We start from the raw sequence: 24,585 nt of genomic DNA on the forward strand, positions 1-24,585 counted from the left end.
TTACCCCTAGAGTTTTGGCATGAATTGATCTTTTCATAGGTTGAAAACTATTTAGATTTACATTTGTATCATCAAAGATCACAAGGGGTTAATTCAATCAAAGTTGTTGGTTAACTAATGGGAGCAAATGCACCTGTTTTTGAGGCAATAGGCTATCACTTTGCTGTCTGTGAGGAAATTAGTGTTCCCTAAGAAGACCCTAAATTCAACATATCCATGTGGATATGAGGTGTGATGACTCACCAGGTACAAGGATAAATGAATTGTTTCCCATAGGGCTTTGCCATGATTTGTCTGCAAGGGGTTATGGGTAGAAAGGACAATCCTTATCACCAGGTACAAGGACAAATGAAGCCTGAAAATGTCAAAGCTCAAAGAATTTTAAAAACCGCAGAGATAGAGAAAGACAAGACTTGAGGTTTATTTGACAGTGCTTGCCAATGAATTCCAGCTAAATGTGGTTCTGGCAGCATTTTATATTTCAGTGAATACCATTCATCTCTTTCAAGTATGCTATAGGCCAGGGGACAAATAGTAGAGCAAAATTTCGTGACTTAAGATTATTGCTGCAACATGCAGTTCAAAAAGATAATGCCAGGCTCCAAGTAATGGAAGATTCTAAATTCGTTATGGATTGGACAGAAAATATGGTGCTGAGCACAACCATGAACGGGGATAGGGTTTCTAAGGTCATAGTGAAGTTTTCTGAAATCTTTTTCTCTCACATCTATAGAGAATTCAATAAACAAGAAAACAGATTACCTAAAGAAGTATTATCACTGCAGGAAGGGCAATGTCTACAAAGTTACCGATGAATTTTTCCTTCCAGCATCAGTTCCTTCCCTACACTGATTTTCACAACAACAAAAAAAATCTGATATCCTTCTCTAGAAGTTAATATTGTGAATTGTTTATAACTTTATGTAATGGCCTAATTTCAGGCAAATTTGAATGTAAATTTGGTGCTTTCCAGAAAATCTGAGGCAAAAAATGCCTACAGATGACTGCAAAAATTAGGTTATAAAAAAGCCCTTTTGGGTCTTCTGGACAGAAGGTCACAGAGACTACAGTTCTGAAAGTGTCAATAAAAAAAAATGAAAATGTATATTTTGATTTCTCCTATAACATATTATAATGTTTTTTTCGTGAATAAAAAAGGGATCCTTTTTAGGCACAAACTCATATAACCTCCCGGCATCTCTTCTTCATTATTCATTTATGATCTCAACAATTGCTTCATTCTGACCTAACTTGATGCCTATTAAAAAATCTCATTGTCTTGAACTCAGCTACATACATGCACAAAACTATGTTTGGATCCTCATTTAACATGCTCTTATGTTAACTTTGGAATGCAAACACATAAATAAGAGTCAATATGATAATGGACAGAACATATAACATTATTTTTATGGATGATATTACAGAAATTATACAAGACAGAAAAATCATACTCTCTCACATAAGACACCCTTAGGAAGTTATGGTTGTTTAACTACGCTGCACTAACCTATGCTTTTGATGTTACATGTCAGTCACATTTACCAACATTAATATGACTTGAACACTAAAGTGGTCGCTAGTATTAAAGTCATGCAATAATGTATAATATTTGTACTTAACAAAACAATGGATCTCTTTGTTTGCTCCTGCAACAATTTGGTGATCCACTGATACTATATCCAAATGGATCAAGCTTAATTGGGAGACTGGGACTCTTATCCGATTCTTCAGACATTTATTTGGGATTACCATGGGACTCTCAGGGTTTTGCTCTTGGCATCTCGAATGAGATGGAGACTAGGGTCTGTATTTTTATATTAACCCCTTCCTCTGGTCTTTTCTTTTCTCTTTTCCACTTTAATACAGATCTCTCTAACCCACTGCACCTGTTTTTGAATGGCTAGGTTTCTGATACCCCAAGTCTATCCTTACCCTCTGGTAAGAACTTACTGCTTTTATTTTTATTACTAAAGTCCAATTTCATATGGTTCTCAATGCTCATTCCTTTTAAAAATAAAAATTATATTTAAACATTTTTTTGTGTTTAATCTACGGGTAGCTATGAACCCCATCTTTGAATTAACAGAGTAGACTAACGCGCTTTAAAATGGGAAGGGTTCCATGAAATTTTAACTTTGGATTCTCTCTTGAATCATCAATGCTCCTTACGAACTGGAAAGGTTAATCCCATACCAATTAGTGCTCATTGATTGTAATGGGTTGCCTTTAATTAGAGCCTCTGGAGCTGGACCTAAGGGATTGGATCCTGCGGCGCAGAGCAGAGCCTCCTCCAAGAGAAGATTCCCTTGATGAAATAATTGGAGCTAAAGGGCCATCTCCACAGAAGAGTGTAAAAGACCCTTCAACGACCCTAAACCATCAGAGTAGGAAAAGAGAATGTGAGGTGCCAAAAGAGAAGGAGAAATGGGTTTTTTCCAGGAAGATTTGGGAAGCAATGGAGGAAGAGGACCATGTGATTTTGGCCTCGGAGACAAAGAAAAAACATAAAACAGCCGCTTCTCATCAGGTATTGCCGTTGATAATTATATTTCCTTTAGTTGTTATATCTGCTTTTGGTTGCTTGAGCCAGAAGATTTTCATGAATGTAAATGTTTCATTTTCAGTATGTATGTGTTGCATTATAGATAATTTTATAAGCTTAGGAACAATGCAGGATGATAATGGTGATTGTTATGATGGTTTGGGAGGAAAAGTGAAACCATCTGACCTTAATGAAGTTTTTCACATGGAGGAAGAATCTGATTACGATAAGGAGGACAAATTGTTGACCATTGCAGATTCTGAAACAGAGAGTGCAGTTGTTGTAGATTCTGAAATAGAGGATGTCTTATAAATGAATAATATTGTTGAAAGGAGGAAAACATTTCAAAATTGTCATTCTCCAGGTTTAGATATGAGTATGGTAGCATTTAAGGAGGATTCACTGTAAGAGAACAGGCAATAAGATGATGCTTTGGAAGGCAGAGAAAAACCATTTGACCTAAATCAAGTTGTCCATACGAAGGAAGAATTTGATCACAATGTGGACACATCACTAACTACTGCAGATTCTGAAATAGAAAGCACAGTTGCCGTAGATTCTGAAATAGAGGATGGACCAGAAAATTATAACAAAGTTGAAAGTAGGAAAGAATTTCATTGAAAAAGAAGGGATATCCAAAGCCCTAAGATACTTGACTGAGTTTCATAAGAAAACAGTAGTGTTCTGGAAATACAATATGAGGTACTGGATTTCAAATTACATATTATAGATCTAATCAAACAGTTGGGATTTAACAGACTCTCTTTGCCAAAAAACTTAATTAACTAATCACAGCAGATGAATACCCGTATAGAATTGCTCTTACGTTAACAGAAAACAAAGAATTACCTGTTCTTGTGTGGAGCTGGTTACCCTTAACGGTTAATCTGTGTAGAAAACATTGTGAGACTTACAATAACCTGTTTTAACACACTCTTGGACATGGCTTAACGTGTACATAGCATGCAAATTTATATTCTGCTTATATCCCAAATCAAAGGTACCTCCGGATGAAAATCTGTGTGTATTTATGCCAGATTGTATGCCTATATAAACTTTTGGTAGGAAGCACAAGGCTACGCAGCCCTCATGCAGGGAAGAAAGACATGTTTCGTGCGGCCCTCGTCGTTTCAGTCATTGCCAAGAATCTCATTGCCAGGAGGCCTAGCCTTTCATAGCCCATAGCTAGATCCTCCCTCTCTGACTTCCAGCGGATGGGAAAAAAAAGACATTTTTCCATGAAAGAAAAAACATATTAAACCAACGGCGGAAAACACCCCAAACGTCTAACACAAAATCAATGGCTCAGGATCGCACACGTCACATTTCAGGGATGTCTTTCTCAGAGGGAACGTGTTATTGTTAACCATTGCAGATTCTGAAACAGAGAGTGCAATTGTTGTAAATTCTGAAATAGAGGATGTCTCAGAAATGAATAATATTGTTGAAAGGAGGAAAACATTTCAAAATTGTCATTATCCGGGTTTAGATATGAGTATGGCAGCATTTAAGGAGGATTCACTGCAAGAGAACAAGCAAGAAAATGATGATTTGGAAGGCAGAGCAAAACCATTTGACCTAAATCAAGCTGTCCATACAAAGGAAGAATTTGACCACAATGTGGACACATCGCTAACTATTGCAGATTCTAAAACAGAAAGCACAGTTGATGTAGATTCTGAAATAGAGGATGGACCAGAAAATAATAACAGAGTTGAAAGTAGGAAAGAATTTCATTGAAAAAGAAGGGATATCCAAAAGCCCTAAGATACATGACTGAGTTTCATAAACAAACAGTAGTGTTCTGGAAATACAATATGAGGTACTGGATTTCAAATTACATATTATAGATTTGATCAAACAGTTGGGATTTAACAAACTCTCTTTGCCAAAAAACTTAATTAAGTAAGCATAGCAGATGAATACCCGTATAGAATCGCTCTTATGTTAATAGAAAACAAAGAATTACCTGTTCTTGTGTGGAGCTGGTTACCCTTGACGGTTAATCTGTGTAGAAAACATTGTGAGACTTAGCAATAACCTGTTTTAACACCCTCTTGGACATGGCTTAATGTGTACATAGCATGCGAATTTCTATTCTTCTTATATCCCAAATCAAAGGTACCTCCGGATGAAAATCTGTGCATATTTACGCCAGATTGTATGCCTATATAAACTTCTGGTAGGAAGCACAAGGCTATGCGAGCTATGCGGCCCTCATGCAGGGAAGAAAGACATGTTTCGTGTGGCCCTCATCGTTTCATTTATTGCCAAGAGTCTCATCGCTAGGAGGCCTAGCCTTTCTTAGCACATAGCCAGATCCTCCCTCTCTGTCTTCCAACCGGCGGGAAAAAAATACATTTTTCCATGAAAAAAAAACATATTAAACCAACGGCGGAAAACACCCCAATCGACTAACAAAAAATCAATGGCTCAGGATCGCACACGTCAAATTTTAGGGATGTCTTTCTCAGAGGGAATGCCTTACGGCGTAAAAATGTATCTTTTCAACACCTATAGGAATACCACTAGGTCATGTAAGATTAAAAGAAGGAACAAAATTTGACATGGAAAAAATTAAAGTAATTTTGGATTTGAAACTCGAAGTGAATCAAAAGCATATTAAAATATTTTTGGGTCATACATGATACTACAAAAGGTTCATAAGGAATTACCATGATATAACATTTCATGTAGATGAACTTTTGAAAAAGGATGCTCCATTCAATTGGTCGAAGGAGTGCAATAAATATTTCCAACTATTAAAAAAGAAACTAGTCAAGGCACATATACTTAAGTTACTTGGTTGGTTGAAGCAGTTTCATGTGCATGTCGATGCATCAAATGTGGCAGTCAGGGTATTCCTGACACATCCAGATGATGGCTCAATAAACCATCCCAATGTGTATTCCAGTCGAAAACTTAACAAAGTTAAAAGGAACTATTCAACATCTAAGAGGGAATCTTTAGCCATGATCATCGCCTTGCAAAACTTATGTCATTACCTCCTTGGGAGTCCATTTATATTTTACATTAATCACCAAGAATTGAAGTACCTTATTAATAAAACAATACATGAAGGACACATATATCAATGGTTGTTATTATTCCAAGAATTTGATTTTGAAGTTTTCAACCTGGTAAAAAATGTCATACTTGATCACTTGTCCTGATTGGAAATGGGAGAAGAACCAATAGACATTGAAGATCACCTTCCAAATGTGCATTTATTAGAGTTGAATAAATCCCTATAGAGCTTGCTGATATCGAAAAATTATTACACATAAGGAAGGAACCGAAGGGATTATCTGAGAAAAAGAAAAAGACTCTTTTTATTAAATCAACACCATTTACATTGATAAATGGTAAATTATACAAGCTTGACATTAACAAAGTATTTCAGAGATGTGTTTTGGAGCATGAAAGAGAATATATTATTAATGAAGCACATAAAGGAGGAGCTAGAGGAAATTATCAAGGCGATTCGACTACAAGGAATATTCTACAAGTTGGATTATGGTGGCTGACATTATTTTGAGATCTTCAAATACAAGCACTAAAGTGTGACATATGTCAAAGGTCTAGGTGATCATTAACAAATAGCATATGCCACTACATTCAGTTGTTCTATTGTTATCTTTTGAGATTTGGGCAATCGACTTTGTTAGTCCCTTCTCCAAAAGAGCTAGAGGTTCAGGAGTAAAGTATATTATAACATTAGTGGAATAATTATCAAAGTAGGCAGAAGAAGAACAAGTTGAATATTGTACAAAGGAAGTTGCAGCAAAGTTAATTTATGAAAATATACTTACTTGATTCAATTGTCCTATGGTCATAAACAACAATAGGGGAAAACATTTTGTAAATGCTACAAATCAACATTGATCATAATTTCATGATTGAACATAGGAAGACCATTTCTTACCATATGAAAGAAAATGATTTTGTGGAATCATTTAAAAAAACATTGCACAAAGGGTTAACAAAAAATTGCAATCTAGACAGAGATCACTAGGATGACGAAGCACCAACCATTCTTTGGGCATATCGTACAACCCATAAATAATTGATTAGATCCAATCCTTTCAAGTTGGTCTATGGTTAGGAAGAAGTTGTCCCATTTCAATGCTCAACAAACGTAGTAAATGTGTTGATTGTATTCAAATATAACACACAAATGCAAAAGGAGTGACTTCAACAACTGCATCATTTAGAAGAAGACCAACTTCATGCACTCCATCATCAAAAAGCCAACAAATATCAACAAAAGGCTTGGCACAACAAGAACTTACAAACAAAGAATTTAAAATGCCTGGATTTGGTATTACTATATGACAATCGAGTGAAGGGAAAGCCGAAAAATAAGAGATTACATGGCTTGGACTTTTCGCCATTGAAGATATATGCACTTCGGGAGCTATATAGTTGGATAAATTACAAGGGAACTTGTTCAAGTCACTTTTTAATGGTGCCTAACTTAAGAAGTACATATCTTAACAACATTAGCATGTTATTGGTGAAAACCTCTTTGAGGCACCAAGGACATGGGTTAGCTTGAAAACCATCTGTGGCAGGGTATCCGACCAAATTGCTTGTAAATTAGTATTTTTTCTTTTTAATCATATTTTAGTAATTTTATTATAAAAATAAGTTATAAATTAGTGAAAAAGTAACTAAAATAATATTTAGAGAGCCATTAGATAGAGTAATCATTGATTAATCAAATAGATATGTCAAAAACATGGAGCAAGAAACAAATCTACACAATATCTTAAATAGCAGGGCTCAAAAGAATATGGATCGATACATGTATCAAAATGAAAGAAGACAACACCAATAAGAAAAATTTAGAGATCATTATAACAAAATAATTGACTTAGCATTTACATTGAAAGAACGAAGCATAATTCAATCAGAAGAAAGAAAACCCCGCTTGCTAGTACATGGTCATAATGAACACTTTAACAAGATAAACGATCTTGAAAAGAGCATTGACCATGTGTCAAAAAGTAATATCAGAAAAGAAGTCAAAAATAAATATCACTCCCATGATTTTGATGAGACAGGTCATAAAAGATAAAAATAAAAAATAAAAAATCAAGGAAATCAAATGCAACAGTATACTCATCACACGCCACATACCCAAAGAGTCACATCACCATCAGAAACATGTCATCCATCAACTTAAATCATAACGAAATCACTTAACATAGTGTAAAGCAGGTGGCAGACATGTGGGATGCACGAGCTAAGTGCCATTGAAAAATTCAATCATGATTCAATGAGGCAAGTGACAAAGATGGCCGTGAGAGAGAATTATGGTGTGTTTAATTCAAATTCTAAAAAAATGAGTGAAGTGTTGAACTTTCCCAATGTTCTACTAGAAATTTTGTTAAGTTTAAATTTCTACATTGATGAAATACTAGACATCCAAAGTCCTATAATTTTTTACTCTGAGATGTTAGACTACTTGAGAACAAAATAATTTGAGAAATACTTCAAAATTTTCAAGAAAAAAATTTCATTTTGAGGATGAAGATATCACAGCCGAACACAAAACAAAGGCCAGATTCGACCTATCTAGAAAAACATAGCTTGAAGTTAGAATTCATAATATTAGGTAGGCGAAGATGGATGAGCCTCTTTGGGAAAAACAGAATGAGTCATTCCTCAGGTGGGAAAAACTAGATGATAAATGGAGTCCATAGTTATATTTTCTATAGAAATATGGAATCCATGATATTCTCATTTCCCCACTGGTTGTGGACGCGAAAGGGATGAAGGAGGAAGTTGTCAAATTTCTAGTTAATTTGTATCATAATGGGAGATTATGACTTGCATAACCTATGTTGATCTCACCAACCATCATCCATATGCTCACTGGACTTCCATACAAGGGCAAGACAGTGCCCAAGACATTCGACATCAATAAGTGGATTATTCAATTCACAAGAGGGTCAATTGGCAAGAATTCTAAGGGACTAATAATCAGACAAGTCCAAGATCCACTTGTTGAGTGGACTTACATTATTGTATCCCTTTGCCTCACATCAGTGGATAGAGCATCAGACATCAAGTTAACAATACTTGAAGCCATCGAAGAAATATCAAAGTTGTGGAAAACATAAAATTGGGTAGATTATGTCATCGATCTAGTCAAGACCAACTATAAAGAATGCCAAAACTCTGGTAAATACATTCTTTTTCCCTCCTTTCTCATTTGGTTAGCTATGAACCTTAGTCCACTAAAAAAATTTCTCTAAGAAAATTTCTCCCCTAATGGAAAATTTCAAAATTTTCTCACATGGATGGTCAGGGAAACCCTAGTCCTTGGGTCCCCAATAATTATTTAGAAACTAGCTTTTAAACATCAAGGTAACTTCAAATAAATGGAGGGTTACCTAATACATTAGGTATGCATTTCCACCCCCTTCACACATACAACTATGCCTTGATGCAACTAAAGTATGGTACAACAACACAACATAGATAGAATCTCAAGAGCTATTGTATCAATTGAAAATTGACCAAATATTTGAAGCATTATGTCGATAGCCAACACTTTAATTCCAATTCCTTTTGGGGTTCTCCAACCATCCAGAGATATCATCGCTCCACTCTATGATGTAGAAGAAGAGGAAGAAGGAGAGGATGCACTATACCTACAACCTTTTAACGTTGATTTGTCAATTCCCTTATCGAATTCGGGTAAGAAGTTTGGATGTACCGAATCATGGAGTTGAAAGACTATTTTGACATCCCCATCGGGAATTCAGTAGGAGAAAGTCCTGTCATATATTAGACTCAATGATCCACAACAACTAGATTCAATTGTCCAACATTTTTGGAAACATTTAATTCAAAGGGAAAAGCAGTGAAAAAGACCAAGAAAACACAACTCTTGGCATCATCTATAACAGTGGACTTATTACAAGCATTTGGATATGCCATAGATATTTTCATTGAAAACGCCCAATAAAAGATGAAAGAGGCTCAACAAACTACCTCAGTGTATACTTCAACACAAAATGGTAGCTCCACCTAGGCTTAGAATCAGACGTAGTGGGGTCTGAACACAAAGAAAAAGGACCAAATACTAGAGATTGATTTAACTGTAGACTCACCTTCTATACCTTTGATGCATGTCAAGGAGGAGCATGAATATTCTAACAAGATTCCTTCAAATTAAATTGAAACATAGGAAACTTCATCGAAACGGACAAGGTTGGATAAAAAAATAAGAAGGGATATTGTGCAGACATAGTATATGTCGACTACACCAATATATCAATAACAAGAGCCGTTAGTTCAACTGACCTCGACTAGCATGCCTATGACTAAGGTCAAGAAATAATTTGTTGATATTCCCTTTAAGTTCTTTGAATTAAGGTTTTCTAGTGACAAATGATTTTTTCAAGTTTTAGAAAGCTATGTCAAAGCAAAAAATTTAAGATTAAAGAAAAGGAAAAATACATTAACAAGCTTAAATAGAAAGAGGAGCGGGAAAGGGATATTTTGGTTGAATTGTTAGCACTGAGCAACAGAAAAATTGAGTATCGACATGCCAACTGAATTTGATGATCATCTTGTTGCTCTTCAACAATTAGTGTATCAGTTAATCGACCAAAATGAACAGCTCAATATCTAGATAACTCAATTACAGTCAAGAACAATAGTCTCAAGAAGTCAACATTTATTAGAGTTAATCTAGAAAGCTCATCAAGAATCTCTGATAGCTAAGAAATAATTGGAACACACACTCAATCAGGGAGCCTCCTTGGCCACCACTTTGAATAATTGGCCTACACACCTAGCATCAACCTATGGTCGTATCAGAAAACAAGACTTTCTTGTTCGTGACTTAGCCTATGGGGAAGTCACAGATCCAAGGAAAAAACTGGCATTGGAAAAAAAATTTGATTAGGAAATGAAATTTCAAGCTCAAATGGTACAAGAGGAGTGCCAATGTCTCAGAGATGGAAAAGAATCTTAACTGGAAACAAAAAATGCTTTAGAATTTTTATACAGGATTTTCAATTAAGTCCAATAAATGGAAAATAATGGTCTCTTGACCAAAGGGTATCGGGGTAGAATTAATTGGATGACAAAGTTCAATTTCTTGTAGATATCAAGGAATTGGTTGCACAATCTAGGTTAGCAGTTAAAGAATGGTCAATCTTCGACAATCATCTTCAACTAGTCTCTCTAGTCATATATCACACTGCCTTCCTAGACATGCTTCCACAACCACCAGTTCACTCATTGCCCCCAGAACCACCATGACCTACCCATACATTTTTTGAACCAAGTATCTTAACATGTGCTACAACTTTGGAACAACAATCTCATGAAGTTTAATTCAACCAAGCAGTGAAACATTCGATAGAACTTGTCCAAAAGTGTCGATTGATCATCTTGAAGCACCTATCGAAGAACCAGAAGTTGCATAAGAGCTCTATAATCTATTTACATCTTCGTCTTCTATTTCATATTTTAATAATTTTGACACTCCAAATATCCATTCTTTGGGATGAATAAGGCTTTGAGGCTAGGGGAGATGTTGGAGGGGCTAGTCAACATAGTCGACTAGCCTAGTCACGTTGGAAAAACATATTGTAGTCGGTCGAAATTTGTGTTAAATCGACAACCAATTCAAGTTAAGTTATGTTGGTTCACAGACTTGAAATTTTGTAACAATATTGATAAGGTATATATATCCATGAATGTATCAATGTATTGGTTCCATTTGACTTTAAGAGATATATAATAAAGTGTGCTTTTGTTGGTTCTCCACTACTTGTGTCTCTTCTTTTGTCTATTTACTTGTGTGATAGCATCTTTTATGTACTTACTACTGGTAACTATGCTTACTTTTCCCTATATTACAACATTCACCAACATGTCTACCAAGCAAAAAATGGAACTACCCCATTACCAATTGCAAGTTGACCCAGTGTAACAACCCTAGTCAAAATTCCATGTAATAAAGTTAATAAAGGAAAAAAAATCACCATGGTCATGGGACAAGTATTCCAAGCTAAATGTTGGGCAAAAACATAGTTATGGGGATAACTTGTGAGTAATTAATGGCTATGGAAATTGGCAAAGGAAATGGAAAAGGCTTTGGAAATGCATGAGGCATTAATTGGCATTTTATTTATGAAAATCATGGAAATTAAGAGAAAAGGAAGGTGAAAGGTCACAGGTTGCATGTGAGGAGGAAATTGAAGGAAAATAATGGAAAATGAAGAAAATAGAGGCCTGATTAATAGAATCATTTTGAGGATCAGTTGACATAATTTTGTCAATTCGGTTTTGGAGCTCTCTCTCTCTCTATTCTCTCTCTCTCATACTCTTGGAAACTTAGAGTTTTCTTAGAGCACTCTTGGAGGAGTGTGGGATACTTGGAGTTTTGGAGCAAGAAGGAAAAGGAAGAGTAGGAAAGTGAAAGACAACATCGAGTTTAGCAGCTACAACTAGTTTCTATTACAGGCAACGATTTACATGTATGATTTCCTTGCTATTTTTTCCATGCATGGCATATGCATGTGGTTTCTTTGTTGTCATATGTCATTAGCATGGAGGAATTCCTGGATTGACGATGAATTTTCTTAGCCTTTCCATTTCTTGGATAGCCATGGTGTTTTGGGTTTCTTTCCTCTTTTTTTCCTAGTTGGTTCTCATGTTCCTTTACCTGTGGGTTGATTTACTTGTTCTTAGAAGCCTTGGTTGGACAAACGCTATGGAAGCCCTATAACAACTTGGGTTGAGTTACTAGTCCTTGAAGCCTTAGTTGGAAAATGATATCGAAGCCCTTGGGGGTTGATTTACTAGTATTGGAAGCCCTAGTTGGACAAATGCTCTGGAATCCCAATGAACTATGGGGTGAGTTACTAGTCCCAGAATCCTTATTTGGAACAAATGGTCTGGAGCCTTGGATAACTTTGGTAGAGACCAATCTGGTGATGGTTAGTGATGTCCGACCATGAGGTGGAATCATTGGTTGAGGGTTGAGGTGGTTTGGCCTCTGGAAGCCTTGGTTTAGTTTTGTTGGATGTGTTCCATGAGATCTCACATTCATACTTAGAATATGGCACAGGGGTGACTAGCCGAAAGAGAGATTTGGTTTAGCCTAATCTATGGCCAAGTGGTTCATGGAAGTACCATAGCTAGTTGCAATTTGCATATGTTAATAAGAGCTTATTTCCTCTTTTATTTGATGGGCAAATATACTTATTTATATGTGTATTTTATGGTTGTTATATCCTTGATATTTTTGTTGATTATATGATGATTACGAGCATGTTTTATGACAATGATGATGTATGGCTCTCATCATGTTTTGATTTGTAAATAAATGAATAATGAATATATGACCTAATAGATGATAATGCAACTAATGTGATAAAGCATCAATGTTTCTTAGTGATTCACATATAAGTATGAGACCCATATTCTTAGATATGTGGTTATGATTTATAGAACGAATATTTGTGACATGTTTGTAAAATTCTTATCATGGCTAGTAGGGGTCCTGTAAAGTCCTTATTCAATAAATTGCATTTGTATCATTTTTCGATGCTACTTCATTTATAGTAGTTCCATGAAGTAAATTGCAGTGGCCTAAGACCCGGCCCCGAAAAAGTGGCATAGAATTTGGGGTCGCTGACTCTGAACTAACTGAAAAAGACCCCAATCACTTGCATGCCCTTGATGTGAGAGTGTCTGGAGGGCCCCAGGTGCACACATGCCCATGTCATGGGAGTGAATGAGGGTCTAGGGAAGAGAAGTGTCATGTTGTCTCAGGGGTTGATCACCTGGAAGGATTGGTTGGCTCCTCAGATTGGTTGTGTTGTGTTAGTTCCACTTCCTTAATTGTACATGGGGAGTTGAATCAAATCGTAGTAGCCTCTAGTCACATGTTTACCCCAGCGGACTAGTTAACTTGGTTAAATATGGGAGCAGGGTGTTACATAGTGGTATCAGGGCATGATTCACCCCTTTGACTAGATGGGCGATGTGTTGGTCATGCATTCATGTCGGTTGCATATATGTGTTCCTTATGCTTGTGGTCTATGTGCTTATTTCATATGCATGGTGTTGGTCGTAGCTGTAGTGAAGTCGCCATGTGGAAGTTTATGGTGTTGTTGTTGTATGTGGTCATCATGAGTGTATGTCGTTTATGCATTGATTATGCATGTCAGTGCTTATATATCGTTATGCATACATTGATATGGTTGTAGTTGTCATCCATGAGGTCATAGTATGTGGTCAGTATGGTCATGCATTAATGACTAGATAATGATTAAAATGATGATTAAATGTTGTTAATATATATATATATATATATATATATATATATATATATATATAGATAGATATATATAAGTACGAGACCCATATTCTTAGATATGTGGTTATGATTTATAGAATGAATATTTATGACATGTTTGTAAAATTCCTATCATGGCTATTAGGGGTCATTTAAAGTCCTTATTCAATCATTTGCATTTGTATCATTTTTTTGATGCTAATTTTCATTTATAGTAGTTCCATGAAGTAAATTGCAATGGTCTAAGACCCGACCCTGAAAAAGTGGCATAGAATTTGGGGTTGTTGGCTCTGAACTAGCTGAAAAATACCCCAGTCACTCGCATGCCCTTGATGTGAGAGTGATTGGAGCACCCTAGGCGCACACATGCCCATGTCATGGGAGTGAATGAGGGTCTAGGGTAGAGAAGTGTCATGTTGTCTCAGGGGTTGATCACCTGGAAGGATTGGTTGGCTCCTCAGATTGGTTGTGTTGTGTCAATTCCACTTCCTTAATTGTACATGGGGAGTTGAATCAGATCGTAGTAGCCTCTAGTCACATGTTTACCCCAGCGGATTGGTTAACTTGGTTAAATGTGGGAGTAGGGTGTTACATCGTGGTATCAGAGCATGGTTCACCCCTTTGACTAGATGGGCGATGTGTTGCTCATGCATTCATGTCAGTTGCATATATGTGTTCCGTATGCTTGTGGTCTATGTGCTTATTTCGTATGCATGGTTTTGGTCATATTTGTAGTGATGTCACCATGTGGAAGTTGATGGTGTTGTTGTTGTATGTGGTCATCATTAGTGTATTTCAGTGCTTATATAGTGTTATGCATATATTGATATGGTTGTAGTTGTCATGCATGAGGTCATAGTATGTGGTCAGTATGGTCATACATTAATGACTAGGTAATGATTAAAATCATGATTAAATGTTGATATATATATATATATAGTGCTAATCTGGTTGGTCTTGCAGATGAGATATCCTTCCCTGAACTACATCGAGGTACATTGGTTTGTTTATGATTTGTTTTAGCTAACATGATATACCTTGCAAGAAGAAAACAACAAAGATGAATAACAAGATGGTAGGCTATAGTTCTCAAGACTCTCCTAATGGATCAAATGAGCAGAGTGGTGTTGGGAAATCTTCTAACTGAGTAGACACATTGAGAAGTTTGAAGGAAAAAATAAGAATTTGTAAAGAAGATAATTATAGAATCATGCAGGCACAAGAGAAACAAGCAGAGTTTAATGCAAAAATCATTCATATTTTGTCAGAATTGCAGAGACAAGGACTACTTCAGATCAACCATGATCAGGAGGACATAACTAATGGGGCATATGGTAGTAGATCTAATGGTGGGCATAGGTCGGATAGATATGACATGATTAGACATGGAAGGTCCTTGGATACTCCGAATAGGAAAGGTTATGGACAACGGTACTATTCTAGTTCTGGTTATGACAGGTATCATGGTCATCATCATTATCATCCTTACAAGAGGAGTGACAGGGGATATTTTCCAGATGATTTCAAGAAAGAAAAGCCACCTACATTCAATGGGGAAATGAAGAATTCATAGGATGCAGAAGCATGGTTACTTGGTATGAATAAGTTCTTCGAGTTGCATGAATACTTAGAAAACATGAAGGCCATAATAGCAACATTCAGTCTTAAAGGTAAAGCAAATATCTGGTGGGAATATGTAAATAATGTCATAGGTATTCATGAATAGTAGTTGACTTTGAGTGAGTTCGAGAGACTATTCAGGAAGAAGTATCCATCGATAAGATACTATGACGATTGGGCAAAAGAATTCTATGAGTTGAAAATGGGATCTATGACCGATGAGGTGTACACTAGTAGATTATTAGAGTTATTGAGGTATGTGCCTTACCTCAAGGAGGAGAAGGACAAGATTCATAGATTCATCAGTGGGTTGCTGGTAGCATTCAAATATAGGATTGAGTTGATGAGCCTAGATCATTAGAGGAGGCCATCTGGAAGCTAAAGCATTTTTCTGAGCAATCAAAATGCAAGTCTGAGACTAAGTAGAACTGGAAAAGTAATGATAAGAGTAAAAGAAAATGGGACAAGAAGTAAGCTAGACCCCAAGACATGGGTAACAAAGAGAATTCATCCCTGCATAAGAATTTCTATGCTTCTGATAGAGGATTGGGATTTCGATCTGACAAGAAAAACAAGAGTGATGGTTGGAATCCCTTGCAGTGTTGGATTTGTGGAGGAGAACATCATAGGAGAGATTATCCATGTCATCAGGGTGGTACGCCTTAGATTTACAGTGCATAGGACACGCAGACAATTGGGGATGTTGTGCAGAGCATTCCACGAATCTATGCAACATTGGAGAACAGGTAGGCATTCCAGGCGTCTATAATCGAGATGGATGGTAAGATTTGTGATCAAGTTTTTTCTATTTTGATTGACCTTGGATCAAATTATAGTTATGTTAATCTTGACTTGGTGGATAAGTGTGGTTTAAATAATGAAGTGCATTCATAATATTGGTTAGTACAGTTGGCTACAAGTACAAAGAAGAGTGTTCATCACTAGGTAAGAGCTTGTGCATTTGAGTTGAATGGTATACCTACGTCAGCACACTTGAATGTACTTCCATTGGGATCATATAATATGTTGTTGGGTATGGACTGGTTGTATCTTAATAGAACTAAAGTGGATTGTTATGACAAATCCATTGAGTGCTTAGATGAAAATGGAGAATATAGAGTCTTACAAGTAAGAAGAAGGTCACATTATTCAAAATGGTTAGGTCTATGCAGGAGAAGCACATTCGCAGGAAAGGGTGTGTGTTATTTGTAGTGAATATTTCTAATGACAAAGGTAAGGAAGTTGAGGATGTGGATGTCTTGAGCAGGTACCCAATTCCACAATAGTTTCAGGATGTGTTTCTGGTAGAGATTTCAAAATTTCCACCTCACAGGCAAGTAGACTTTTCTATTGAGTTGGTATTAAGGGCAGCACCAACATCAAAGGCACCTTAGAGGATGAGCACACCAGAGTTGGTGGAGTTGAAGTTGCAATTGAAGGAAATTCTTGACAAGGGACACATTAGGCCAAGTGTGTCACCTTAGGGAGCATCATTGTTGTTTGTGAAAAGGAAGGATGGTACTCTTAGGTTATGCATTGATTACACTCAGTTGAATAAAGTGACCATCAAGAACATGTAGTCCTTGTCGAGGATTGATGACTTGTTTGATCAGTTGAAGGGAGAAACAGTCTTCTCGAAGATTGATTTGGGATCAGGATATCATCAAGTACGCATTAAAGAAGAGGACATCTACAAGACTGCTTTCTGAACTAGGTATGGGCATTATGAGTTTTTTGTAGTTCCAATTGGTTTGACTAATGCTCCATCTACTTTTATGTGCTTGATGAATAGTGTTTTGTGTCCTTGTCTCAACAAGTTTGTTATTTTTTTCATTGATGATATATTGGTATATTCTAAAAAGGAGGAAGAACATGCCAAACATTTAGCAATATTATTGAGATTGCTAAGAGAGAATCAATTGTATGATAAGCTCAGTAAATGTAGTTTCTTTCAGATAGAGGTACACTACTTGGGGCATGTGGTCTATAAGGAAGGCATAGCATTGGATTCAGAAAAGATAAGGTATATCATGGAATGGGTAGCTCCTATGAATGTGGATGAGGTAACATCATTCATGAGGTTAGCAGGTTATTATAGGAGGTTCATCATGAACTTATCTCGCATTACTTATCCTATTGCATTTTTTCAACGGAAAGGTAAGAAATTTGAATGGACAGAGGAATGTGCAACAAGTTTTGAATAGTTAAAGCAGTTGCTGACAAATTCTCTAGTGTTAAAGATTGCAAATCTAGACAAATCATTTTTGGTATATACATATTCTTGCAAAAGAGGACTTGGTGGAGTCCTTATGCAGGAAGGATAGGTAGTATGCTATGAATCAAGGAAATTTAATGAGTATGAGAAGAATTACCCAACACGTGATCTTGAGTTTGTAGTGATCATCCATGCTTCAAAGATGTGGAGGCACTATCTTCTTGGCAGGAAGTTCATATTGATGAATGATCACAGTGGATAGAGATATCTATTTTCCCTACCAAATTTGAATGTCAGGCAAGCTAGATGGTTGGACATGGTCAGTGAGTTCGACTTTGAGATCGGGTACATTAAAGGTAAAGAGAACATGGTTGCAGATGCTCATATCAAGCAGATACAAGTAAATCACATAGAATCTATGAGCTCTTATGGGACATATTTACAAGATTGGATCTTATAGGCAGGTTAGCAGGATGATAGGTACATGGAGCTTATGCACATTTTACAATAGTGTATATGTACAGGTATAGGTGTAGGTAACCACATATAGGATGTGGACTATCATCTCACAACAAATGGCCTAGTCAGATTTAGGGACAAGATATATGTTCCAGATGACAGTGAGCTTAAGAAGATTATCTTGAGGTAATTTCATCCTAATCCATATTCAAGTTACCCAGGATATTAAAATACATTGATAGTGGTGAGGGTTTTCTACTATTGGATGAACTTGAAGAAAGAGGTGGCAAAGTTTGTGGCTAGGTGCTTGGATTGTCAATAGGTAAAAGTAGAGTGTAAGTATCCATGTGGATTACTTCAACCTATTCTGATTCTAGAGTGGAAGTGGGAGGTCATTCCATGGACTTCATTACATGTTTTCTTAGGATAGTTAGACAACATGATTCTATCATGGTTGTTGTGGATAGGTTGACTAAGGTAACGCACTTCCTTCCAGTGAAGTCTACATATTCAACTAATGATGTAGCACATGTATTCATTAGAGATATAGTGAGGTTGCATGGTGTACCAAAGAATATCGTATCAGAAAGGGATGTCAAGTTCACTTCTAGGTTCTGGAAAGAGTTATTTTTTGGTTTGGATACAAAGTTGGCCTTTAGCACAACTTATCATCCACAAACATATGGATAGATAGAGAGGGTCAATACAATATTGAAGGACATGTTGGGGATGTATGTCATGCAATAGAAACGAAAGTGGGAAGAGTAACTTCCACTGGCTGAGTTCACTTACAACAATTGGTATTAAGAATATTTGAGTATGAGTTTGTTTGAGGATGAATCTATTTCTATTATTATGTACACTTGACCAAAGAATGTGTGTTATAAACTCTTGGAAATTGTGGGGATGCTTGTGATTGGTCATGTAATTGAGAATGTAGTTTGTAAATATTGTACTACAGTTTTTCAGAGGATGTAAGTGTCGGTTCATCACTTATGGCTTCAAAAAACAAGGGGGAAGGAGAAGGAAGTGTGACCTGTCAAGACACTTGTTGTGCAGACAATGTAACACAACACCTTTAGATTATGCTCATGCTTTTGGAGGACCAAAAGCTCCTCAGTAGGGAGGAATGATCTAGGTGGGTCTAGAAATGCTCAGAATTCAAAAGTGGCTTAGAGAAGTATCAAAAATCAAAGTTCTCGGATTTCACCCAAACTAGGACCAGATCATAGTGCTCGTCATCCTAATTCCAATGAAGTGAACAACACTCAAATCCGAGTTCGTATGCTCAAGATATATGTGGTCAAAGTTTTGGTCAAACTATGCCCAATGGCAGCCACTAACGAGGAAACAATTTGACGCTTCACGGTGATGATTTCTGGCTGTTGGAAAAGGAGAATTTGTTGCCTACTTAATTTTTTTAATAACCCTAAAAATCTGCTAATGGGTTTTTGGATAGTTATTTAAAAGAAGCAAATAGATATATATATATATATATATATATATATATATATATATATATATATATATATATATATATATATATATATATATATATATATATATATAATAGTGGGGTGGCAGGCCACCACCCCTCCCTTCTATTACCCTATTTATATATGGCCAAAGATCGTTACACAAAAAAACACGATCATTTATAAATAGGGTCAGCGAGATTCAAACCCGCCTGACCTAACTGGTCGACCCACCAACAGGAGGCCCTCCAATTTAAACATTTAAATTAACTGCCAACAAAAAACCATGCCATGCCCAAACAAATAAATCAAATGACATCCAAAATTGGGGCTGGATGGTTTTGAACCCAGACTGTCCCCCAACCAATTCTTACATGGGGTTCCACCAACCAAACCACTAGCAGAACTAGCTTTGAAAGTCACGCCCAACATTTTCTATTAAAACCATAAATTATTCGTTCACCCATGAACGAAGGATTGGAGGTCGAGAACGAGGGCCAAGGAAAACCCTTGACACAGTGGTCAAGGCTGTCGAGACATAATCTTGCAAGAATATTCTTTGATGCTTGAGGAATCTAAAAGATTACTTGGAGGGAAATTTTTCATAGTGACAGAATCATGTCAACTTTATACTCAAACGAACCAGAATTTTGTAGGGAACACGATGGTGTGGTCCATTTCCTCTTTTGAGCAGCATAATTTCAGGGAGTCAACTATGAGTAATCTTTTCAGAATCTTAAGGAATCTAAAAGATTCCCTTAGAGGCTGATTTTTTAGAGAGGCAAAATGATGTCGACTTTATAGTCATTTTTCCAAGAATTTCGCAAGGAGCACAATGGTGTGCTCAGAATTTTCATCTAAGTAGTGAATTTTTCGCCCATATCCAGGAAGGAATCTTTCAAGGAATCTTTGAGATTCCTAAGTGTCGAGATTTTGATGGTGTCAGAACGGAGTCAAGTTTATAGTCATTTGACATGATTTCACAACACAAATTCAACAATGATTTTCATTTTTGCAGCTGAGATTTTCATTTTCATATCATTCTAGGAGTGGACGTATATGATTTAGTGACACCATGTCTTTCTTTTGATTTGTTGAGATGATGTTGTTGTTGTTGAGATCCTTGTTACCACTATGTGGAAGGATACGTGTATGCCACATCATGTGAGAATTTATTAGCTTGTCATGCTCAAGGAAGGCCCATATGAGTGAGAGATCCTATAGGAGAATTTATCCTTGTAATGAAAAAGAATGTACCATGTACTCATCATCATCTTGCAGCATTTAATGAAGTGACCTCCCCACTCTTGACAGCAGGCCTGGAGATGTAACCCACATTGGGTGAACTCTATTATCAATGTGTGTGTGTGTTTTGATTTGATGGTCATCATTATGTTTCCTCTTCTTTAAAAGTAAGCACATGTGGTTTTTCATGCTCTTTCAACTGCAATTCTGCTAACATCGCAAAAGTAAAATATCTTGGTTAATTCTAGTAGTTGAAGAGATCCAGATCAAGTTTGGTATCAAAGCGGTCTTCTTGCTAATGCAAATTGTGAGTGTGAATGATTGAATGTGCAACAAGAAGGGAAATGGAGAGCAACAAAGATCTCTACGAGGACCTCCTCAGGATGACATGCATGATAGACACAATGTATGCATATTTTGAGGAGAAAATGGCAAGAGAAGAAAGGTAGAAAGAAAGAGTAGAGGACAATGCTCCATCTACACCCTCAAGTGAATATTCTTCTTCTTCATCATCTTCTCAGCATTCAAATAAGGAGATAAATCAGATCCTTTGAATTGAGGAGACTTTTACGGGATGAAAAAGAGGAGAAACAGTGCTTACAACTTCAGTTATGAGCCATGTAAGCGGCCTTGGAAAAATTAAAGTGCAACGAAGGCTTAGTGAAGCCATCATCACCCGCTTCAAAATTGACAATTGAGATAAACATTGTTGACCGTTCTTCTATTTCATTTTTACATGATTCTATTGGAAACATGGAGGTACCCATTTCAAGAACTGGCATGAGACTCCTTACCAAGATGTGGTATAAAGGAGGAGGACTTTGTATTAATGGCCAAGGAATGACTCAACCATTAGAGGTTGTACAAAGACCTCGATTTGTAGGTTTGGGGTACACTAAAGGAGAGTACTCAAAGGTATCATAATCTTCCAAGGAATTTTCAAAGACATCAGAGAAAAAGGATGATTGGAACACATCACGATCCTCCCATAACAATGCACATTGTAGAGGAAAAGCTAAGGCAAGTCCTCACGGCCAGGATTGCACCAAAGATAGTCAAGAGAGGTATAAAAAGTCTCAGTATTCTAAAGTTCATTTTGATTACAACCATATTTTTAATGATGAGCAGAAATTATGTTATAGAAAACCATGAAGTTTTTGTGGTTTGCATAACCATGTGGTTGCTGAGTGCTGGAAGAGAATGGCAGCAAGAAAGAGGATGAGACATGAAAGGCCTTCTCCACATCAGGGAGGGAACAAGGTTAAGAAGGTCTGGAGGAAGAATTTTATTTGCAATCATTGAAACATAGGTGGAAATCAAAGAGCCACATGTTGGAGGCTCCATCTAGAGCAACATCTCAAGGACAAAGTGCCTATGTAGGAACTAGCTGGTGAAAATGTTCAACAAGCAAATCTTCCATAGGGAGATGAGCCATTCACTTCGATGAGTGGGAGATGGTTTTACTAGATATGGTAGCTTTTCATGGCCTCATTTTGTAAATCATGTGTTGCAAGTGAGGATGTGTTTTCCATCGCTTACTAATGCAACGATGATGTTTTTTGCCTTTTTATTGATAAATGGGGTATTGGTTTCTATTATGATGTACACTTGACCAAAGAGTGTGTGTTATAAACTCTTGGCAAGTATGGGGATGCTTGGGTCATGATTGGTCATGTAATTGAGCATGTAGTTTACAAATATTATACTACAGGTTGGTAGAGGATGAAAGTGTCGGTTCATCATTTATGGCTCCAAAGAACAAGGGGGAAGGAGAAGGAGGTGTCACCTATTAGGACACTTGTTCTGCAAATAATGTAACACAACAGTTGTAGATTATGTTCATGCTTTTGGAGGACCAAAATCTCCTCAGTAGGGAGGAATGATCTAGGTGGCTCCAGAAATGCTCTGGTTCAAAAGTGGCTTAGAAAAGGCTAAAATTAAAATTTCTCGGATTTCACCCAAACTAGGACTAGATTGTAGTGCTCGTCATCCTAATTCCAACAGTGTGAACATCACTCAAATCCGAGTTCGTATGGTCAAGATATTCGCTGCCAAACTTTTGGTCAAACTAGACCCAATGGTAGCCACTAACGAGGTGACAATTTGGCACTTCACGGTGACAGTTTTTGGTTGTCGAAAAAGGTGAATTTGTTGCTTAATTAATTTTGCTAATGACCCTAAAAATCCATTCATGGGTTTAATAAAATTTATTTAAAATATATAAATGTATAAATATATATATAGTGGGCTAGCGGGTCACCACCCTCGCCGCCCCTCTCATCTGTTACCCTATTAATATATGGCCAAAGGGCATTACAAAAAAATAGGACCATTTAAAAATAGGGTCAACAAGATTCGAACCCACCCGGCCTAACCGACCGGCCCGCCAATGGGCGGTCCTCCAATTTAAACATTTAAACTAACCGCCAACAACAAATCGTGCCACACCCAACCAAATAAATAAAATGGTGTCCAAAATTGGGGGTGGTGGGGTTTGAAACTGGCCTGCCCCCAAACCAATTCTTGAATGGGGCTCCGCCAACCAAACTTCCAGCAAGACTAGCTTTGAAAGTCATGCCCACCTTTTTCTATTAAAACCGGAAATTATTCATTCACCCATGAATGGAGGAGTGGAGGTCGAGCAAGAGGGTTGAGGGGGAACCATGATTGGTACATTTTTTGAGAATAATATTGCAAGAATATTCTTTGATGCTTGAGGAATCTAAAATATTACGTGGAGGGCAATTTTTCACAGTGACAAAATCATGTCAATTTATACTCAAACAAACCAGAATTTCATGGGGAACATGATGGTATGTTTTGTTTCCTCATCTAAGCAACATAATTTTAGGGATTCAATTGTGAGAAATCTTTTCATAATCTTGAGGAATCTAAAAGATTCCCTTGGAGAATTTGTTTATAGAGGCAAACTGATGTCGAATTTATAGTCATTTTTCCTAGAATTTCACAAGGAACGTAGTGGTGTGCTCGAAATTTTCATCTAGGCAGTGGATTTTTCGCCCATCTACAGGAAGGAATCTTTGAGATTCCCGAGTGTCCATATTTTGACAATGTTAGAATGGGTTCAAGTTTATAGTCATTTGACTCAATTTCGCACAACAAATTCAACGATGATGTCCATTTCTGCAACTAACCTTTGCATTTTCATACCATTCCAAAAGTAGAGGTATATGATTCAGTGATGCCATGTCTTTCTTCTGATTTTCTAAGATGATGTTGTTGTTTTGAGATCCTTGTTACCATTATGTTGAAGGATACTTGTATGCCACTTCATGTGAGAATTTATTAGCTTGTCATGCTGAAGGAGGATGCATATGAGTGAGAGCTCTTATAGGAGAACGTCTCATGGAGAGACATGCAACGCTGTTTGAGGGAATTATCCTTGTAATGACGAAGAATGTACCATGTACTCATCATCATCTTGCAGTATTTAATGAACCGGCCTCCCCACTCTTGACACCGGGCCTGGAGACGTAACCCACACGGGGTGAACTCCGTTATCAATGTGTGTGTGTGTGTATTTTGATTTGATGGTCTGAATTATGTTTCATCTTCTTTAAAAGTATGAAAATGTGGTTTTTCATGCTCTTTCACACGCAATTCTGCTAACATCATAGAAGTAAAAGATCTTCATTAATTTCAGTAGCTGAAGAGATATGGATCAAGTTTGGAA

The 24,585-nt window shown here is 36.8% G+C and overlaps 1 pseudogene; it reads left to right on the top strand.

Moving 5' to 3' along the window:
* The first annotated feature begins 1,000 nt into the window (after positions 1-1,000).
* On the top strand, positions 1,001-4,285 carry LOC149142060 (uncharacterized; annotated as a pseudogene).
* The last annotated feature ends 20,300 nt before the right edge of the window (positions 4,286-24,585 follow it).

Source organism: Pinus tabuliformis, chromosome X (genome assembly GCF_031772625.1).
Source record: "Pinus tabuliformis cultivar Carrire ecotype Pingquan chromosome X, CPIR1, whole genome shotgun sequence".
In the NCBI taxonomy this organism is placed as follows: domain Eukaryota; kingdom Viridiplantae; phylum Streptophyta; class Pinopsida; order Pinales; family Pinaceae; genus Pinus; species Pinus tabuliformis.